The 8,289-nt window shown below is 42.1% G+C and overlaps 1 non-coding gene across 1 annotated transcript; it reads left to right on the top strand.

Annotated features, from left to right (window-relative positions):
- Positions 1 to 7,711: 7,711 nt before the first annotated feature.
- Positions 7,712 to 7,783, top strand: trnap-agg (transfer RNA proline (anticodon AGG)). Its single transcript has one exon. It is a non-coding gene; the product is annotated as a tRNA-Pro (tRNA).
- The last annotated feature ends 506 nt before the right edge of the window (positions 7,784 to 8,289 follow it).

Genomic DNA, 8,289 nt, shown 5'->3' with positions numbered 1-8,289 from the left:
AAGTGAAACGTAAAGGTGAGAGTGGGCAACCTTGACATGTACCACGTGACAGTAAAATACTCCGAAACCAGTGTTAGTACAAACAGATGCCAGTGGCGTAGTATATAAAAGATGAATCCAAGATATAAAATTGTTACCAAAATCAAATTTCCTCAAGACTGCAAAAAGATACTCCCATTCTACTCGATCAAATGCTTTTTCAGCATCCAATGAGCTTACCACCTCATAACGGTGCTATGATTTTTGGAATATATTATATTAAGAAGGGACCGTATATTAAAAAAGGAATTTCTTCCTTTAATAAAGCCTGTCTGTTCGTCTGATATAGTAGAAGGGAGAACTCTTTCCAAACGGGTTGCTAGCAGTTTGGATAAGATTTTAAAGTCTACATTAAGAAGACTTATTGGTCGATAGGAGCTACAATAGGTAGGATCCTTTCCTTCTTTATGCAGTATGAGATAGAAGCCTGTCTTAGTGTCTGAGGGAGAGAGCCTTGTTTCAATGACTCCTTTGTTAAGAAACTGGTTCATATCTGTGGAATTAGAGGGGAACTATGATGCAAACAGAGCACTACAAAATGACTCAAAAATTGAGTTTATTTCAGTTGGATCAGAAGTCAAAGTTCCCGATTCATTTTTAATTTGCAAAAGTTGGCGAGATGCCGATTGGTGACGTAGCTGGTGGGCTAGCACACGAGAGGCTTTATTACCATGTTCATAATAGTTGCCACGGGACTGTAATATCAATTGCTCTGCATCATGGGTCGACAGGAGACTGAACTCCGATTGCAGGTTAAGATGCTGCTTATATATTTCAGGTGAGGGAGTTTGAGCGTATTTGCGGTCTAGAGCTTGAATTTTGGCAGAAAGTTCATTTTGCTTAGCTTTCTTTGATTTAGACAGGTGAGATAATAGGAAATTATTTGGCCTCTGAGGTAAGCTTTAAGTGTTTCCCATAGTAGAGAATTTGAGATGTCCTCTAAAACATTCGTAGTTAAGAAACCATCAATTGCAGATGAGATATAGTCACAGAAAGCTGAATCAGACAAGAGTAGAGAATTCAACCTCCATGGATGCTGAGGTCTATAGCCAGGGGACAATACCATATGCAGGACTAATGGAGCATGATCAGATATAACAATTTGAATATATTCAGAGTTGCAAACTTTAGAAGCCATTTATAAAAAAGTAATCGATGCGAGAATATGTGTGATGAACATTTGAAAAAAAAAAAAGGAATATTCTCTGGCTTGGGGATTAAAAAAAAACCTCCAATCAATGTATCATTTTGGGTCATAAAGTGTGAGAAAGCCCTGGACATAGCAGATGATGCTTTAGAGCCAGTGGCAGATTTGACTAAAGCTGGGTCAATAACGCAGTTTAAATCACCTCGAAGATCAGGAGGTGCGTCTTTAAGTAAGGAATCATCCTCAAAAGATTATTAGCAAACACAGCATTGTCAAAGTTTGGGGCATAGACGTTCACTAAGACAACTGGCTTATTCATGAGGGTTCCTACAACAATTAGATATTGTCCATTTTTGTCAGCAATCAATTTAGTGAGAGAAAAATGTATTTTATTCCTAATTAAAATTGCCACTCCTCTGGCTCTAATATCAAAGTTTGAGTGAAACATATGACCCATCCATGGAGGTTTAAATCTTTTATGATCTTTGACTCACAAATGAGTCTCCTGGAGAAAAACTACATCTGCATTGAGATGTTTTAAGTGGCTGAGAACCCGAGATCTCTTTACCGGACCGTTCAAGCCGTTCACATTCCAAGACAAAAATCTAATAGTACTATTGTTGGTGCTATAACCAGCCATATATATGTTTTACTGAAATCTCGTGACAATGACAAGATGACCGTACATGGGAGGGGACAAGAGAAAACAAAACAAAACACCAAACGCACATACAACCAAAGCAAACAAACACAGGAACAATAACTCAGGGTGTAACAACCACATCTGTGAGCCATAGTTCCCCCCCACCCCACCCACTAGGTCCCATTTCTGAACTAAGGTGACCGCAGTATATTCCCAACAACTTCAACCTCCTAGCCCAAACTCCTGCTACATAGAAACTCCATATAACCTTAACTTTGAAGTATATATCCCAGTATAAATCGAACCTTCTAGGGATCAGTGAACATTAATTCAAAATATTACAAAAGAAACATAAGAACTAGGTGTTAAGACAGTGACAACTAGCATACCATGAAATAACAGAAACACATAGTGCTTGCCTGCCTTCTCTGTAATCGTCCAATTGCCTGTAAGTCAACAAGGATTCAAGTCACTTTACTCGCAGCTGTCAGTCACTGTGGCCTTTGAACTTTAGCCTTGATCCTCAAGCCCTGCACGAACTTATCGGCTTCTGAAGCAGACGTAAACCACATTTTCTCCCCATTTTCTCTCAGGATTAATAAATGGGTATGGTGAAGACACACTCCTGTAGAAGACACACTTTAGTGATTGGCCTGTCCAAACAACCAGTCTTTGTTTAACACGAACCTGACGCACAAGTCCTTTACCGTCAGAAATTGCTTCCACAATCCTTCCAGTCACCCAAGAGTTACGAGGCGCAGAATCATCGACAACGATAACCACATTCCCAGTAATGAAGTTCCGTCTGATTCTCTGCCACTTCTGACGCTCTTGAAGCTGGTGCAGGTACACCTTAACCCAGCGCTTCCAGTACAGGTCAGACATGTACTGTACTTGCCTCCATCGACGTCGTCCATACACATCCCCCTTCTGAAACACTCCTGGTGGTATCAATGGCTTGGTCTTAAGCAGCAACAGATGGTTAGGAGTCAAGGCCTCCAAATCATTAGGATCAGTAGAGGCTTTGGTTATTGGTCTACTGTTCACAATAGCCTCTGCCTCACAAAGAACTGTACAAAGGCCTTCTTCATCCAAATTCTGCACTTTCAAAATGGAATTTAACACCTTCCTGACAGACCTTATGAGATGTTCCGAAACACCGCCATGATGAGAACCAGCAGGGGGGTTAAAAATCCACTTTATGCCCTTTTGCAGCAGCATCTCATGAATCTGTGCCTGATTGCATCCTTCCACTGCCTCTTTCAACTCAAGTTCGCCACCCACAAAGTTTGTACCATTATCCGATCGTATCTCCAATACCTGACCCCGCCTTGATATAAATCGATGGAGCGCATTAATAAAAGAGTCTGTGCTCAAAGATGACAACACCTCTAAATGCACAGCTCTCACTGCCAGGCATGTAAAGATAATTCCATATCTGTTTACTTCACACCTTCCACGCTTAACTTGAAAAGGTCCGAAACAATCTACTCTAACCCGAGAGAATGGAGGTTCATCTGGTGAGATGCGATCTTGTGGAAGGTCTGCCATCCTCTGATATCCTGGTGCTGCATGAAGTCTGCGACACACAATGCATTTAGCCAAAATCCTCCTTATGGCAATGCTTGCGCCTGGAACCCAATACCTTTGCTGCAATTCGGACAACATGTGGTTACGTCCACCATGCCCTATTTTCTGATGTACATGTTGAAGAACCAGGTCAGAAATATGCAGATCCCTGGCTATAATAGCGGGATGCCTTGCATCTTCAGGCATAGCTGCTCTACTAAGCCTACCTCCCACTCTCAACACACCATTCTCAAGTTTAGGATTAAACCTATAGAGCTCACTACTCTTCTTCACCTTTTCACCCCTCTGCAACCTACTGATCTCATCTGAATATCTCCTCCTTTGATAAAAGCAAAGAACTGCATTCTCTGCCTTGTTAAGTTCTTTTACCGAGAGAAATCCTTTAGCAGCATGGTCCTTGACAGTTTGCAACTCCCTTTTAAGATTTTCCTCAAGATTTTCTTTAGTCACGCTAGACGCAAAGCTCTCTTTCAGCTGTTTCCTCTTTTTACTAAGTTCCTGCAGCAAACCTTTGAATCTAAGAATCCATGCAACCATCTTTTTCAGACGAGTCCACGAAGAAAAATAAGTAATGAACTTCATCGCACCATCTTTGTATTCATTTGCATCAACAGCATTAACTAAAATGGCCATTTTAATCTCTGGATCATTTACAGAGATCTTTCCAAAATCAAGGTTCACTGGCCAATTAATTTCTGGTTCAGCAAGAAACTTTGGCCCTGTCAACAAGGAATCATCCTTCAAAAAGGATTGCACCTTAACTCTCCTAGAAGCTAGATCAGCAGGATTATATGATGTATTAACATATCTCCACTGAGAAGGTTTGGACACTTTAAGTATCTCGGTCACCCAGTTTGCTACAAATACTTTAAACCTTGAGGTTTCATTTCTGATATACTTTAACACCAAGGTACTATCAGTCCAAAATACTGACTCCTGCAAATGTATTTGCAGCTCTTTTCTCCACATCTTATCCATTCTACTCGCAACTAAGGCAGCTGTCAACTCCATGCGAGGAATGGAAGTTTGTTTCAGTGGAGCCACTCTTGCTTTACCCATTATAAAACGCACAATGCACTTGATTCTGGGTGCTGCGCAACAACAGGTAAGTGACTGTGCCATAACCCTCCTCGCTTGCATCTGCGAAGTGATGTAACTGAGCAGAAGCAACATCTCCAAAATTAGAAGGTTTAAGGCACCGGTCAACCTTAAAATGTGCAAGAAGGCAAAGATCATTTAGCCAAACTGTCCATTCTTGTTCAACAGTAACTGGCAACACATCATCCCAACCCCAGTGATTTCTGCACAGTTTCTGAAGGATCAACTTAGCAGACAGCACCACAGGTGCCAAAAACCCCAATGGGTCATAGATTGAGCTCATAAGGGACAATATCCCTCTCCTTGTGGGAGGATTGTTTTTAAGTGTGATCTTAAACTTGAATGCATCTGATTGGATACACCACTGTACACCCAGTGCTCTCTCTACTGGCAACACGTCACTATCCAAATCCTTAACCTCCTTGGATCGTTCCTGCTGAGGTATGGCAGCGAGTACTGCTCTTCTGTTGCTAACCCATTTGGTGAGCTTAAAGCCTCCTTTAGCACAAAGAGCAACAAGTTCTTGATAGAGCAGCACTGCCTCTTCAGAACCAACAGAGATAAGGCAATCATTCACATAAAAATTATGTAAAACATTGTTGACAACCTCTAGTCTGAACTGATCTCTGTTGTCCTCTGCACATTTCCTCAAGGCAAAATTCGCACAACTTGGGGATGAGGTGGCTCTGAAGAGATGTACTTTCATTCTATATTCCACCAAATCCTGACTATGATCTCCGTCTGGCCACCACAGAAACATTAACAGATCTGAGTCATCTCTTTGTACTCTGACCTGATAAAACATGGATTCAATGTCTACCATGAGCACCACAGATTATTTTTGGAACCTAGTAATGACCTCAACTAGCAAGCTAATGAGAACTGGGCCTTTCAGAAGTTGTCCATTCAGAGACACTCCCTGAAATGAAGCACCACAATCAAAGACAACTCGCAACTTCTTCTGTGGGTGATGCACCCCATGTGGAATGTACCACAATCCTCCATCAAAGCGATCAAATTCTTCAGCAGGCACCTTCTCTGCATACCCTTTAGAAATGATTTCAGTCATAAAACTGGTGTAATCTACATCAAATGAACCATCCCTAATAAACTTCCGTTTAAGGCTCATAGCTCGCTGTTCTACAGCCTTCCTATTATTTGGCATTTTTACCCGATTGCACCTAAAAGGTAAACCAATGGTGTAATGACCATCAACCAACTTAACAGAGTCCATCACTGACTTCATAAACTGCTGATCTTCTCTAGACAAAGCAAACTGCTCATCCTGAATACATTCTGGAAAATCAGCCTTCATTTGACGTTCCCACAGCTCATCCAATCTTGCCACGGAAATGCTTGTCAGTCTTACAATCCTCTCTGAGAGGACCATTCACCATCCAACCCAGCATAGTTTTTACTGCATAGGGACCTCCATCCTGACTTCTAACAACATCCCATGGCTCTAAAGCCTTGGGCACATTGGTCCCGATCAACAGGTCTACCCCGGAATTTATCTCCAGTATCTTAATATAGCGCAAATGTGGCCATCTATCGAGATCTTCCTGTCGGGGAATATTACATTGATGGACGGGCATGCTTTTCTGAGTAAATAAGTCAGGCAAGTCACAGTAGTGATCTAAATCCAAACCAGCTACTTCCAAATCTGAAACAACATATCTACTGACCATTTTCTCCTGACCCATTGTCCGCAAAAGAATGCCAGTTTTCCTTCCTGAAAGATTCAGCCTTTTCATGAGCCCTTCAGTACAAAATGAAGCTGAACTCCCAGGATCTAGAAAAGCATAGGTTATCAGTGACTGATTACCTTTCTTGGACTTCACTCTAACTGGTATTACGGATAGAGCACTATTTTGCTCACCAGCCCCAGTAACACCACTGCTTTGCACTGCACATGAAGGACCTTCATCTGGTGGTTCTCCCCCTCCTAGAGTTTGCACTGAAAGCCTTTCCTCTGCTTCGAGTGGGTATGTAAGAGTGTGGGGTGTTTCTGTTTACAGACTTTACACGAGACGTTTCCTACAGTCCTTGCTTCTGTGCCCAATGTGCAGACAACCAAAACACACCATTCTCTTTCAAAAAAGATAATCTTTCACAGTGCAACTTTCTTTCAAATGAAGGACACAAATCCAACATATGCCCTGCTCCACAAAACAAGCAAACCTTGGTCACAACTGAACCACTCTCTCACCTCAACACTGGCTCAATCTTCCCTTCCACCTTGGCCACTGTAGTAGCAAAACTACTCCGCTTAGCCTTAGGGTAAAACTGAGACTTACCATTCCTCACCTCTTTTCTGATGACTGTTGGAGGATCCTGTATATCTCCAAACAATGGGTCACTTGCGATCTTAACTTGCCTTTCAACAAACTCAACAACATCGCAAAAAAACACTTTACGTTGAAACCTCTCCTGCAGATCGCAGACAACATTCCTCCACTTATCAGGCAACTTTTTTTATAACTGCTTGCATATTAGCAGAGACATCCAACTCATGCAAGGACTCAACGTCTCCCATTGCATTACAACATTGCCTTAATAAAAACCCATATTCCTGCAAAGCCTTCACATCATCAGATTTTATAGGTGGCCATTTACTGACCCTTTCAATGTAGGCAGCAGCAATTCTCAGCGAATTGCCAAAGTTCTCTTGGAGCAAAGATTTAGCATATCCATACTCAACAGGCATATACTGACAGCTTCTGACCATTTCTCTTGGATGGCCTCTAGTATATTGCTCAAGGAAATATAAACAATCCTTAGCACTGTGAGCTTGACTCTCCACCATGTGCTCAAAAGCTCTCATAAATGTTTGATATTGCAAAGGATCACCATCAAATAACTGAATGTCACACCTTGGTAGCAAAAACAGACTGCTGCTCAGCCAATAAAGTTGTAATTTCATTTTGTTTCTTCAAAACTGACTAGATGACCATGACCCTCACTACCTTGCGCTGTATGTGTAAGAGGTTTTGATTGTGCGTGAGACTGTGACATCATCTGAGTAGTTGAAACTGCACCTGGAAATACTTGATACAACTTAGTCCCTGACTGTTCCAACGAAACGACCTTAGGCTTAGAAATATTTTTAACCTTGGGCCTCACATCCAATGCATGCGCTTGATGATCACTTGCATCAACACCCTGATATGGTCGCTCTGGTAACACAGGTTTGTGGCTCGTTGGTCTAGGGGTATGATTCTCGCTTAGGGTGCGAGAGGTCCCGGGTTCAAATCCCGGATGACCCATATGTTGTCTACAGGACCAAAATGTTGTTTGGGGTGGCTGGGGTGGCTGCTCTCAGGAGGTAGAGCAGGTCACCTACTGATCGGAAGGTTGGAGGTTCGATCCCAGGCTCCTCCAGTCTGCATGCCAAGTATCCTTGGGCAAGATGCATCCATCGGAGTATGAATGTGTGTGAGTGTAGTTAGAAAGCACTCAGTATAGAGATAGTGCGAGTGTAGTTAGAAAGCACTCAGTATAGAGATAGTGCTTGTGAGAATGGGTGTGACTGGGTGAATGTGGCATGTTGTATAGAGCGCTTTGAGTACTCCGGGAGAGTAGAAAAGCGCTATATAAGAATCAGTCCATTTACCATTTACAGGTTTGAACGTCGGAGCATTAGGATTTAAAACGCCTAAACTCCCCTGTTCTTGCTCTAAATACGAATTCATTCCATCAGATTTACCATTAACAGCACTTGAGACTCGGGACATTTCAGAAGCTTTTAAAACATTCACCTTTTCTGCTGAGG

This window comes from Neolamprologus multifasciatus, chromosome 9 (genome assembly GCF_963576455.1).
Source record: "Neolamprologus multifasciatus chromosome 9, fNeoMul1.2, whole genome shotgun sequence".
NCBI lineage: Eukaryota > Metazoa > Chordata > Actinopteri > Cichliformes > Cichlidae > Neolamprologus > Neolamprologus multifasciatus.
Note: the sequence above shows the minus strand (reverse complement) of the source record. Positions and strands in the feature narration are given on the sequence as shown.